The 13042-nt window shown below is 40.1% G+C and overlaps 1 pseudogene; it reads left to right on the plus strand.

Annotated features, from left to right (window-relative positions):
* The window catches only part of LOC129330357 (procathepsin L-like), a 44127-nt pseudogene extending 35686 nt beyond the window's left edge, over positions 1-8441 (plus strand).
* The last annotated feature ends 4601 nt before the right edge of the window (positions 8442-13042 follow it).

Raw genomic sequence — 13042 nt, forward strand, 5'->3', positions numbered from 1 at the left:
TATAAAAGCCCACTAATTTTATAGGAAGGCTGTATACACAGAGTGAACATTTTTGAATAATGTAAAAGTTTCCATGACTGTTCGCTGATAGAAATCATACATACATACATACATACATACATACATACATACATACATACATACATACATACATACATATCCATCCATTCATCAGCAGTTTGCTGACAGAAGTCATATGTAGTAATAATTGTGTGTGTGTGTTCTCCTGTACATTCATGGCATTGTATATAATAATTACGTTACATTCTGGGGCTTGTGAAGACATCAGCTTTCCACATTCTGAGTATAGCAACTAACATTACATTGGAAATGTAGGAATTAGTGGCTTGCATCCAGAACAGTATTTTTGCCCATGAAATACAATTTTCCACCACATGTCATCTACGGCAGTGTGCCCCCAGGCATTCTGGGCTGTTGTGGGAGGGGAGGGGGTGTGCTACATGGGCAGAAATCCTTGTGCCCAATGGAAATACTGTTCTGGATCCAAGCCAATATTAATATGTATTAGATTCTATGTCACAGATTTGGTTCAGAACTTAAAAGATTGCATATTTTCTGTAGACGTGTGAGAAAAGAGTCCGGGCAAGGCTTGTCCCAGAGTATTGTCTCAGAGTACAGATTACATAAATTCTCAGAGAATTAAGGGCTTATATATAAAATGCAAACTACGGGGTCCTGTGGCTTCAATTTGCTTCACAACATACAAAGAAGGGAGAGAGTATTTAATCCTTCAATATCAATTTTTTTATTTGAAAGTTGCTCTGCTCAGCTATTAGCATTTTAAAAGAAGTGTTTTTAAAGGGTGTGTCTTTTCCCCTTTAAAATGGTAAAAGTAAAGCTAGGGATCTTAGTTTCGAATTGTGAAAATAAATGGAGGATGAAAAATAAAACACTATCCCTCTTCACAAATTACAGTGAATGTATTCACTGTCCGTGTACAGTTTACACCTGTTTTCTTTATACATGCATTGAGTAATTCTCATATTATGTTGAATGCATCTACAGCTCAACCTGTGATTTAAACCCACATTTATCCAGATATAGTCCCTGGTCTCATCTGAAAAGTGAATTCACATAAACTCTTTCTTACAAACAGATTTTTGCATGTACCTGCATGTACATGTCTGTAACATGTGAACAGGGCTAAATTCTTCCTTGTATGAGGTAAGGTAAATTAAGTCTATATGATCCTGCAGTTTGAATTTTATGGATGGACACCATGCAAGTTCTTTGTCCTGTTTGTTTGAACCTAACTTGTGTTTAAGACTGGATGACAAGAAATGTAAGAAGCTCCTAAAAGCACCTGTCACAGAGAAAACACTCCACACATTCCATGTTTAGTCTTGTAAACAGGTGATAAGAAAAACTGAAACTGAGGGATGCAGCAGGAAAAGCATAGAATCTGGCTTGGATCGGAGTAAGAAGCATAGATGGAGAAGAGAAGGGCTTCCATTTAGTGGCCCACAGAGATAACAAAGAGCAAATTGGAAAGTATAGCATCTTTCTAACAACTAATTACTCGTTGTTAGCTCCTTTAATCTACATGAAAATACATGGGTGGGGGGGGGACACATCCTGTAGAAGTCTAAGAGGGTACCTTGCCTTTCATATCCGGGCAATTATAGACATTAATCCTCCAAAATTATTGGGATGGGCTGGCAGGTTCTGGAACCTTTATCATATGTTGCTGGAGAGGCCTTCTTAATCCAATTTGCGTACCCTCTGTATTCTATAGTTTTATCAGAGATTAACCCAATTTTAATGGCTCCTGAGTATGTAACTTCTACTCTGTTTCTATGAGTGTGACTAACTGCAGAAACCTCTTTTATAGGATTTTATTTACCAAATGTATTTCTTTTATTTTAAGAATCCTGAACATCTTGGGCAAATGCACAACTATCTTCATATATCACAAGCTTGGTTAATAGCAGAGACCTAGTTGCACTGCTGGCAAAGTGGCTATCTAAGCTGATTCATCACAAGTGCAGATTTCTGCCAATCCTGTGCTGAGATGAGTGCACAAGGGAACTCAGTCCGGCACAGGCTCACTAACAATCTGTGCTGAAACTCCAGCTGGAGACTCCATTGTTCAGCAGCCCACTGATGATAATGTGAGGAGAGATCTCACAAAATTAGTTTCAGTGCACTGAAATTTATCATTTGATGGTTAGATGTTGCTGTCATTGATCCCATTTCACATCTTGAAATAAGGAAGCTAATGCTGTGCATATATTCAATTTCAAAATTATAAAATATAGCAATTTTGAATTGCCTAATGAAAGTGAATCTTCTGGGATGAAGCAAGCAAGTTTGATATGGAGATAAAAATTAGATTACAATATTCTGACTTTGGTTTTCCTTGCTGGTTGACTTTGGGCCCAGGGTTGCCAACTCCAGGTTGGGAAATTCTTGGAGATATGTAGACTGAGATCAGGTGTAATTCGAGTGACTTCCAGGCCCCACCTGGAGGTTGGCAACCTTATCAGGGCCTCAAGGTGGCAAATAGAAATCTCAGAGCCATTATGTGAGCCACATGCTTGATAGTTTCTAAGACTGAAGAACATGCCTGCCTGTGGTAATGGGAGACAATAAGTTTATTGACTACGTTTAGTGAATAGCTAATTTCCATGTTATTTTGTTTCTGACTGGAGAACAGTCCACATCAAAGCCACAGAAAATCATACCATCCATTATAACTAGACATGGGCACGAACAGAAAAAAAACCCCAAACATCCTGTTTGTCATTCGTTGCCATCCACGAACAATGAACATGGACGAACATGAACTGTTCCCGGACATGTTCATTGTTCGTTGTTTGTGGAGGCCAGAACCACCTCACCCCCAAACCCCCTCCCACTTAGCCCTCCTCCCTTCAAACCCACTTACCTGGCCCTTTAAAGATCCCGCCTGCCAGCTGATAGTTTAAAGGGCCCTGTCCTGGCAAAAACAGCAGTGTCTGCTGGCAGCTAATTTGAGGGGTAACCAACTGACCTGTCCAATGTCCAATACCCACCAAATTTGCAGGGGATATAGTCCTCACTGTCCTCTGAAGACTTCCCAAGTTTCAGAGAGATTGCATCCCAGGAAAGGCATGATCCACGGGTCTCCCCGTCAGCTGTAATTTTCTCTTCACAGTGGCAAAAATGGGACTCTCTGCTGGAAGTACTTTGAAGGGTTAAAGCCAGAAGGAAAGCCAGAAGGAGTTCAGACGGAGTTCAGTCCCTCCCTGCCTCCAGTTGCTAAAGGAATTGATTGCAGGGGCCACAGTGTCTGGCTTGACGAACGGCTGCCGAAGGCAACGAATGAGGCTTGCAATGACCACCTGTTCGTCTAGGATGGGGCCTCACGAACAGCTTGTTTGAGAACAGCAGATTAGGCTGTTCGTGGTTTTTTTTCTGTTCCTAATGCTGTTCATGCCCATGTCTAATTATAATTACACTGATCAGTAAAGGAGAATAATTACATGAGTCCAAAAAGATATAAAACTCACAGGCAAGGAGCCCCTTCTAAGAAGCAGCTGTTTATCAGTTTAGTTTGTCATATTTATGGGGTTTCAGAACCTTCTCTTAACAATGCCTGTCTATCCCGCTTCAAAAACTTAACTGCTTGGCTAGCTTATTATCTTACACCTTCATACACCAGACAAGGTTATCCATATTTTAAACATCTTCCTGAAACACATGACAATAGTTAGTTCATTCTTGTTACTTCTTATCTTAATAAAGTCTATGTAACTTTAGTGATTAGGCAAGTTTCTCAGGCAAGTTTTTCATACATCTGAACATCTTTTGGCCTTCCACCAATATATCTATCCTTGAATAATATCGCCAGCCTCTATGAAGTTAGACATTTCTGCCATTCTTAGATACGCCCTGCTCCTGGGCCATGGTACATTGTGTATATTAATATGTCCGGTGGTTCTTCTAATATACACGTGACAATACAATGGTGTAACTCCATTATTTTATGCTTCTCTCCAATGTTAGATTCTATGCCTCTAGATTCCCTTTGTGGCCTTTCTAGTTATGGGGCCAGGCTAACTCTGTTTCTGTGTGCAAAGGTATCTTGAATGACTTTCTTGGTCATATGCAGCAGCTGTTCCCTTACAGTTCTAGCTATATAGTTCTATCCAGTTTGGTGTAGTGGTTAAGAGCTGTATGACTCTAATCTGGAGAACTGGGTTTGATTCCTCACTCCTCCACTTGAAGTCAGCTGGGTAGCATTGGATCAGTCACAGCTTCTCAGAGATCTTTCAGCCCCCACGCACTTCGCAGGTCTCTGAGTGGGTGTTAAGTTGTCCTGAAGGGCAGTATATGGGTCAGTAATGACTTGGTGCTTGCACCTTTACCTTTTATTATAGATCTAGCTATATCAATGACAATATCCTTTAAAAGGCAAAGTGCCACCACACAAAATGCCCTGTCTCTAGTTGCCACTCACCTCATTTCTGAGGGCAGGTGCAGAGACAGCAGAGCTTGAGAGGCAGATCTTGTGGGCTGGATAGCACAGGAGGAGACAATCCTTCAAGTACCCTGACCCAAGCCATTTAGGGCCTTAAAGGTAAGAACTAGCACTTTGAATTGTGCTTGGAAATGAATGGGCAACCTGTGCAGCAATTTCAGCACAGGGGTGATATAATCCCTGTAACCAGCCTCTGACAATATCCTCACTGTCACATATTGGAGCAACTGAAGTTTCCAAACTGTTTTCAAAGGCAGTTCCACATGCAGTATGTTATAATAATCTAATTTGGGTGTGACTTGAGCATACATTACTGTGGCCATATCATGCTTTTTAAGAAACAGCCATAGTTGGTGAACCAGCCAGAGCTGATAAAAGGTGCTACATGCAACAGAGGAGACCTGAGCCTCTAACCATAGGCCTGAATCTAGTAGAACCCCAAGCTACAAACCTGTCTCTATAGGGGAAGTGCAACCCCCTACAGATCAGGCTGGGTCCCAAGCAGCTTCTCTGTTGATCAACAGCACCTCAGTACTGTCTGGACTGAACTTGAGTTTATCCTATTACTTTCTCTAAGCACCTATTCAGATCTTTACAGGCTTTCCATAGACCCACCTGGCTTAGCTGTTAAGGAGAAATATTGCTGGGTATTGCCTGCATATTGGTAGCACTCACTCCAAATCCCCAGATGACTTCTCCCAGTAGTTTCGTGTAGACATTAAATAACATGAGGGAAGAGATGGAACCCTACAGGAACCCCAACATAAATGCCACAGAGACAGGCAGCAGTCCCCAACACCATCTTCTAGAATTGGTTGGTCAAGTAAGAGAAGAAACACTGAAACACAGTGCCCTCTATTCCTAGCCCAGCCAGCCTCTCCAGAAGGATGTCATGGTTGAGGGTATCAAAAGCCACTGAGAGATCCAGGAGAAACAATGAGGATACACTCCCCCTGTCATTCCCCATGAAGGTCATCAGTCAGGGCAACCAAAGCCATTTCTGTCCCAAAGCCAGGCATGAATCTAGATTAAAATGTATCTAGATAATCCATCTTCAAGATCTCCTGAAGCTGCATAGTCACCATTCACTTGAGTTGCTATAAACTGGTACTCTGCAGTTCATGGAGAACCACCTTCACAATTACTATCAGCCAGAAGAGCCGAATTTACTTCCATCCCAGGTGTGAGACCTGTATCTCAGAGAGACTCACAGCTTACCTGTTCCTCTGGAGGCAGCTATTTCAGGCTGGGAACTCAGTTGGCAAGGCCTTTCTTACTTTTCTGAAACATGGGGCAGGCACCACACTGGGAAATAGTGCTCAGAAGAGCCACAGATGGCATGTCAAAGAACTATGTGCATCTCCTGAGCCACTGGGTGTCACTAGTATATACATAACCTTCTGAGATTGATGTTAAGAACTAAGAGTCCAGCCCTATACCTGTATATTTACCTAGATGTAAACCTAATTGAATTTTGTAATGCACAGCTCTGAGTAAATGTACATACATTGGCAGTGAACATAACTCTTTGGGGAAATGGTGTGGTGTAGTGGTTAGAATGTAGGACTAGGATCCGGGAGACCAAGTTCAAATCCCCCTCTGCCATGGAAATTCGCTGGGTGACCTCAGGCCAGACATACTCTCTCAGCCTAACATACCACACAGGGTAGTTGTGAGGATGAAGTGGAGGGGAGGAGAATAATATGAGCTGCTTTGGGCACCCACTGGGTATAAATGAAATAAGTAAGAAAATAAAAATGTAATAAATGTACTGATCCTAAATAGTTAGATATGTTTATATCTTTCTACAATTAAGTCAAGGAACAATTGCTGTTTAACATAGCAATAAGAAATTGTAGGTAGTGGCTGAGGGCTTTGAATTACAAGTTGTTTTACGTCTCATGAAATAGTGGCTTTTACTTATTTGAAAGAAAAAATTTCAGTTTTGCTGTAGTACACTTTGCACATGTAAGCTACTTCAGAAAAAGTAGGTAACATGAGGCTTTTAATATATTTAGTGGCATTCTTCAATGTGAAAGCCAGGTCTAAAAACTTACCACTACAGGCTTTTGAGGCTTTTTATTTGCAGTGATGACATGAAGTGATAACAATAGTTATTATGTGGGAGGGACTTATGCCTCATACTGATCTACTCATGTGAGCTAAGCTAAGGTAAATGAGTTCATATTTGATCTTGCTCGGTCAAAATATCCTATAGAGAGTAAAAAAGAGTGGGAAGAATAATGGTTGCTTTATATATTTCAAATACACACCATTCTTTTTAGTTCAAAGAAGCCAGAACTTTGGAAGGTTCATTTTTCAACCTACTCACTGCAGAGTCAATCTACTAACATGAGAAATTATGCTTCTCTCCCCCTGAGGTCAATGGAGCTATTTAGCAATATTTGTTTGTGGGTTTCAGATTTACTGTTCTGTTTCCAAAAGCGAATCCATTTTAAAGTTGGATTAGTGATGCTACATAATTTCTACTAGAGGTACTATTGTTACCCACACATCATGTCCATATGGTCTTTTTGGAATAGGAGGCAGCAGATACCTCTAGGCATCATTACACCTATTGAAGCTCACACTGCAATCTCAAAATTGAAAACAAGAAAAGTGCAGAGGCAATTCTGGCTGTACAATGAGACATGTTGGGCTGCAGATCTCAGGAATGAAGCCAGCAATTAAGAACTCGTTCCAAAGCAGAAGGCTTTAAATAAGTAATATACAATAGAAGAGTCCTAGGAAAAGTTAAACTCTTCAAAGCTGATTGATTTCAATGGGCTTAGAAGGGTGTAACTCTGCTTAGGATATCATTGATGGTCTAATAAAAAAAACCAGATGGCTGCAAAAGTTACACCTGAGATGGCTCTGTTTGTGTGCACACACGTGCTATGTTCTCCTGCCTTATGGCAAGCCTATGAATGAATGCCCTTAAAAAATCCAATCATTAGCAGCCTTGCTCAGATCTTGCAAACAGGAGACTGTGGCTTCTTTTACTGACTCAAGCCATCTCTTTTTGGGTCTTTCTCTTTTCATACTGTCTTCCACTTTTCCCAGCATCATTGTGTTTTCTAGTGAGGCTTATCTTCTCATAATGTGACCAAAGTAAGGTAGCCTCTGTTCAGGCATTTAGCTTCTAGGGGGAAATCAGGCTTGATTTGATCTAGAACCCACTTATTTGTCTTTTTGGCAGTCCATGGTATCAATAAAATTCTCTTTCATCATCACATTTCAAGTGAATCAATTTTCTTCCTGTCAGCTTTTTCCATTGTTCAACTTTCACATACATACATAGTAACAGGGAATACTGTAGTATGAATTATGTTGATCTTGGCTCCCAGCAACACTTTCTTACACTTAAGGATCTTTTCTAATTCCCTCATGGCTGCCCTTCTAAATCCCAATCTCCTTCTAATTTCTTCATTGCAGTCTCTCTTTTGGTTGATGATTGAATAGTATTTGCACATTATTCTTTGATAATATCACTGGTTTCAACCCACAGTTCTTCCAGTTCATATTCAGTTGAATTTAGTAGTGCAAATCTGTTCTTTACATGTTCTTTAAAATCTTCAGTAATGTTATATAGATTGTATTTTGGCACTATGATTGTTTTAGGGTTTTTTTCATTTTATTCTAATTTTTGCTATTAACAATTTTTGGTTTATAATACAATCAGCTTCTGAACTTGCAGAGTGACTTTGGGGTCCGCAATGACCAATCAAAAGGCAAGAAAGAGGAGAGGGGGGAGAAAAGCGAAAGAGGCATTCATACTGACATTGATTGCAACAAGCGTGAATGGACAGCTGATTCAAAATTAAAGTTGCACTATGTGCACAGGGCAGAAGAGCAGACAAAGAGTGTGGTCGTGTCCTGTGACTACCTCGGTAGTCTGAAACCACTGAAAACATGGGATGAGAACCAGGTACTGAGACGATGGAATGACCGAGTGTGAAAGACCTCAAGGGCTGCTATTCTGTTCTTTCAAACTACCTGTACATAAATTATTTTTTATTGTTTCATCGAACCCCTGTTTCAGTGATCTCTTTAATCTTTGGGCACAATACAAAAATTATCTCACAAAAGCAAACCCAAAGCCTTTACACTTGCTACCTTAAGAACACCAAGCAAATGAACAGAAAGTTTCCATTTCAAAACAAACCTAGTTCCTAAAATTACAGGAGGCTTTAAGGGTTCCCTCAGTTTAAAGAAAAGACCTTTCACAATGTGCATGTGACATTTCATTTAAAACTGCCTGGGAAAATATTTTCCATTAACTAGCCATTTGTTTATATGAAGGCAATTTTGTAAGGGCTATGCTGTTCTAGATTTTGATTGTGAAGTCCAAAAGATAGAAATATTGATAATAACCATGCAGATGTCTATACTTCAGAGACAGTTCCTGTTGCATAAAATTTAGATTGTAAAACAGAGCCGGTGGTTAAACTAACAACCCCTAATAATAATATGTTTACCAATGTATGTAGAATGAGTATGTAGAAAATGAAGATAAAGAAACTGCATCTGTCCTTCATTATATGAGGTATTCATATGTTATACCCGAATGGTGGTAAGAATAGTAATAAGAATGACAAAAAAGAAACAAGTATAAAGATGTATATTGATTTAGAAGAGGCTTTATAGGACCAAAGCTGCTTTGAACAAATCCCTTTGTTAAGGCTCTTAGCACTGACATATGTTGCCTATATTTCTTTGTCTCCAAGCAACTCAGAAAGAGACAATCTCATTTCTGCCAGGTATCGGGTCAATTCTTTTTGATCAGGCTGTAGCCCACAAGCATGTCTACATAACTTTGCAGAAAGTCAGCTCATAAATGGAATAAATGTTTGTTGAAAATTTTCAGCGACTGATACTTTAGGTGGTTTCTGGATTTCATGAATAAGACACCTACCATAATATAGAAAATGACGGAAGGCTAATTTCTGTAGGATAAAATAGGAGATCTGTGGAACCATAGAGATTAACAAAATCTATTCTATCATTAGCTTTCATGAGTCAGAGTTCCATTCTATTGTTGCACCTGATGAAGTGAGTTTTTAAAATTTTTATTTAACCTGTAAAATACAGATATAATAAATTTACGTAAATAAACATAACACATTAATCCATTAATCTAAAAATTACCTACCACATCTTAAATATTTAAAACATTAATTAAACTATCATAAACTACCTACCAATAGATATAACATATAAAACAATCATTTAACACAAATATAACCATCCATTAGCCAGATGAAAACAATAATCATTTTTGGTAAAAAGGATTGTTTGGCAAAACTTCATCTTCCATCAAATATTCAAGTGAGTTTTGACTCATGAAAGAGTCAGGCTCCACCCCTGGAGGTGGTGGAGCCTGGGGAGCACTCCTCCAGGGTTTTCCCTTTGGCAGCTGCTCTTCCCTTTGAAGCTTCAGATGTGGAGTGTAGAAAGGAGATGTCTTCTTCCCCACTCTCCACCCCTGCTCTGGCCATGCCTCCACACCTGTGGTTACAGCATGGCTGGCAGCCTCTTCCTCGACCTCCTGCCAGCATTACTCTTTTAAGGTTCACCCTGTTAAGAGCCCCACCCCACCCCAGTCTCCATTAGTTTCCGAGAGAAGCCATACCCTCTGGCTGATTGACATGGCCAGGGCTGGCCCCTTGGGCTTTCCCATCTCACTGCTCTCCTCCCACCCTATAAAGGCCAGCCTCAGAGTAGGGCTGACCAACCCCCTCCCAGCTCTGTGGCTTTGTTGCCACACTTTCCCTTCCCTGGTCTGGTCTGCTCTCTGGGCTTGCAGCTGCAGTGGCATCTGTAGCTTCTGGCCAGTTTGTCCCACTCCCTATCCCAGGTGAGTAGGCTGGGAGTCAGAACCAGTTGGCAGTTGAGTGGAGAGCCAAGGCATCAGTCACGGCCCCATCTCACTGTTGTGAGCTCCCTTCCACCAGTGGGTCTTTGGTTGATGCTATAGGGGCTTGCCCTGAGATTGCAGAAAGGACCAGGATGCCTGCTTCCTCCCTGGCCTTCACTGCGTGTTCCTCCATCGGGGCTAGTAAGGACTGAGAAGGAGAGCTCTCCGTCTTTGGACAAAAAGTATGCTGAAATATAATCTGGGAATCTCTAATGTACTACTGGATTCCTGTTCTATTTTGCTGCTAGAGACTAACATCCTACTCAGTCAACATTATTTCTTTAGAATGTTTCCCAACACAAACAAAAAGTGAATGGACAATGTACATTTCAAGAGTACTTGTGCAGGAAAATCTGAGGGATTGTCTCCTGGACTAATGTCCTCCATCCAACCACCCAACACTCCACCCATCCAGTGAAAGTGCCTCCTACATGGACATAATGCCAGCTCAGTTTGTTATATATTCATACATGGGAGAGGCGAGGGGTTGCCAAGACGGTGGTCTGTTCTTTTTGTTTTCTTGATAATGCCATATATATGCACAACCATCTGTGAATTCCTATGGATATGAATAAATTTATGCTACAAAGAAAAACAAACATATGTATATGCAAACAGAGATGAGAAAAAATGAGATGTACATTGATGGAGATTGCAGCAAAATTGGATTTTTGAAAAGTAAGAGAAACATTGTATGAGAGTTGTCCAAACAAATGTAATGGACATTGTTGTGAATAACTGTTTAATGAGATATCAGTGTTGATACTAAGAAACTTAGAAATAAAACGCAAGGGCACCGGATGACATATAGACTTACAAACTATTCATGGTACCTTCAGGTATAATGAAAAATGAACTAGTTCAGACATACCCCAATTGGTAGTCTCAATAAATCTCCAGAATCTTCAAAAATTGAAGAACTGTATAATGAAATATGAGCATCATTGAGATGATTGTAGTGGTAGATCCAGTTAACTTGTACTGTAAAAACTACTGGGTGCTACATTTTCAAGCCACTTATGCTGTAGTTGTAGACATACTTATTTTTCCCTGCTGTCTTCTTTTGAAAATAGTAATAATTTCAAAAACTACAGCACACACCTTTATCTTTCAAATGTACCTATACAATATACGTTTTGGGTTTTTTTGCTTTTAAATATCATCATGGACTTCTTCCCTTTGAAGGAGGGTTATCACTTCTTTCTCTGACCTTTTTTATCACTATTGACAATTCCTCTTTGTTTAACTGGACAACAAAGAACATCTAATATTGTTTGAATTCATTTGATAGCTTGCTGTGCAAGATTAAACACCACTTATAATTATTCAAACTACAAATTTATAGAGGAAAGATAGGAAATGATCATTTAGTAAATTTATTATTAAGATAAATTAGTCCTTCATAAATCATAATACCTTATTAAGAAAGGTGTTCAGCCACCTTTGCAGTCCTGACACTAGCGCTGGTGTAATTCTATAGGCAGCTGAATGAGAAGTCATTGCTATTGTGATTCCTTGGAGTTCTTTCCTTATATTTTATGATATTTATTCATGAAATGTCAATGAATTCTAATGAAACATGAATGTGTAATTCATATTTTGGCAGTGCTGGAATCATAGATTTTGAACCCACCTACATTTCTGTTGATGCAAAGGGGGCGATTTTTACCAATTCCACTCCAATGGGAGACATCCTCCCCAGGCTACTCCCAGAAATGCCCCCCTCCAGGAGCAGAATTTTGAGGTAGGGTTGCTATTTTCCAATTACATCAGGCAAACCCTCACCAGCATTTCCCATCCCCTGCCTGCTCTCAGTTGAGCAGTGGGGTGGGGGATAGGGGGGAAACAGTATCACACAGCGCTACAATGTCACTCCCACCTGGAACCTGGAATTGATGCTGGCATGAAGAGTGACACTGTAGGAATTTTCCTGATCTTTATGGTTTTTACCTTAGACATAAGGGGAAATCTTGCAGCATCGCTGTGGTGTTTTGCCTCCTTTATGTGACCAGCTATAAGGCTCTGAAACGGCCTGTATTTACTGCCTCTCTGCTTTTCTTAGTGTTTCAAAATGGTTTTCACTGTTAGTAAAGGTCTTGGCCTTAGATCTCTTCAGTGTGTCCTGTATTATAGGAAGGCTTAGTTATAGGTAGCAGTATGAAAGAACAGTCAGCACACGAGGGGCTGTGAGGTTAAAAAAAAGGGATACTGTATTCCAGATGAAACAGGCATTTTGCTTAACCATGAATAGAATTTATTTAGAAGTACGTATATGTAATGGTTGTAGAGTATTAATAAATGGTTTTAGATTAGGTTCATAAGCTTGGTGGTTTCAAATTAGGTATAGAATAGATTCTTAAATGTTTACTCACAGAACCAGTCACAATGCCTAGTTTTCCACACAGTTGCCACTTAGGCTAGAAATAAGAAACAGACTCACAGATTTATTTCCCTCAGCATTTCACTAACAGATAGTGTTGCCAAGTCTCTCTGGCACCTGGCGGAGACAGGGAGGTGTGTGGGTGCAGTACTTACCTTGGTAATCCTTAAGTGCACAGTTTTTGTGCACATGCCTCCACATTCCACCATGATGACATCAGTTCTGGAAGTGATGTTGTCATATGGGGGACAGAAGCACATAC

Source organism: Eublepharis macularius, chromosome 5, assembly GCF_028583425.1.
Source record: "Eublepharis macularius isolate TG4126 chromosome 5, MPM_Emac_v1.0, whole genome shotgun sequence".
NCBI classification, from domain to species: domain Eukaryota; kingdom Metazoa; phylum Chordata; class Lepidosauria; order Squamata; family Eublepharidae; genus Eublepharis; species Eublepharis macularius.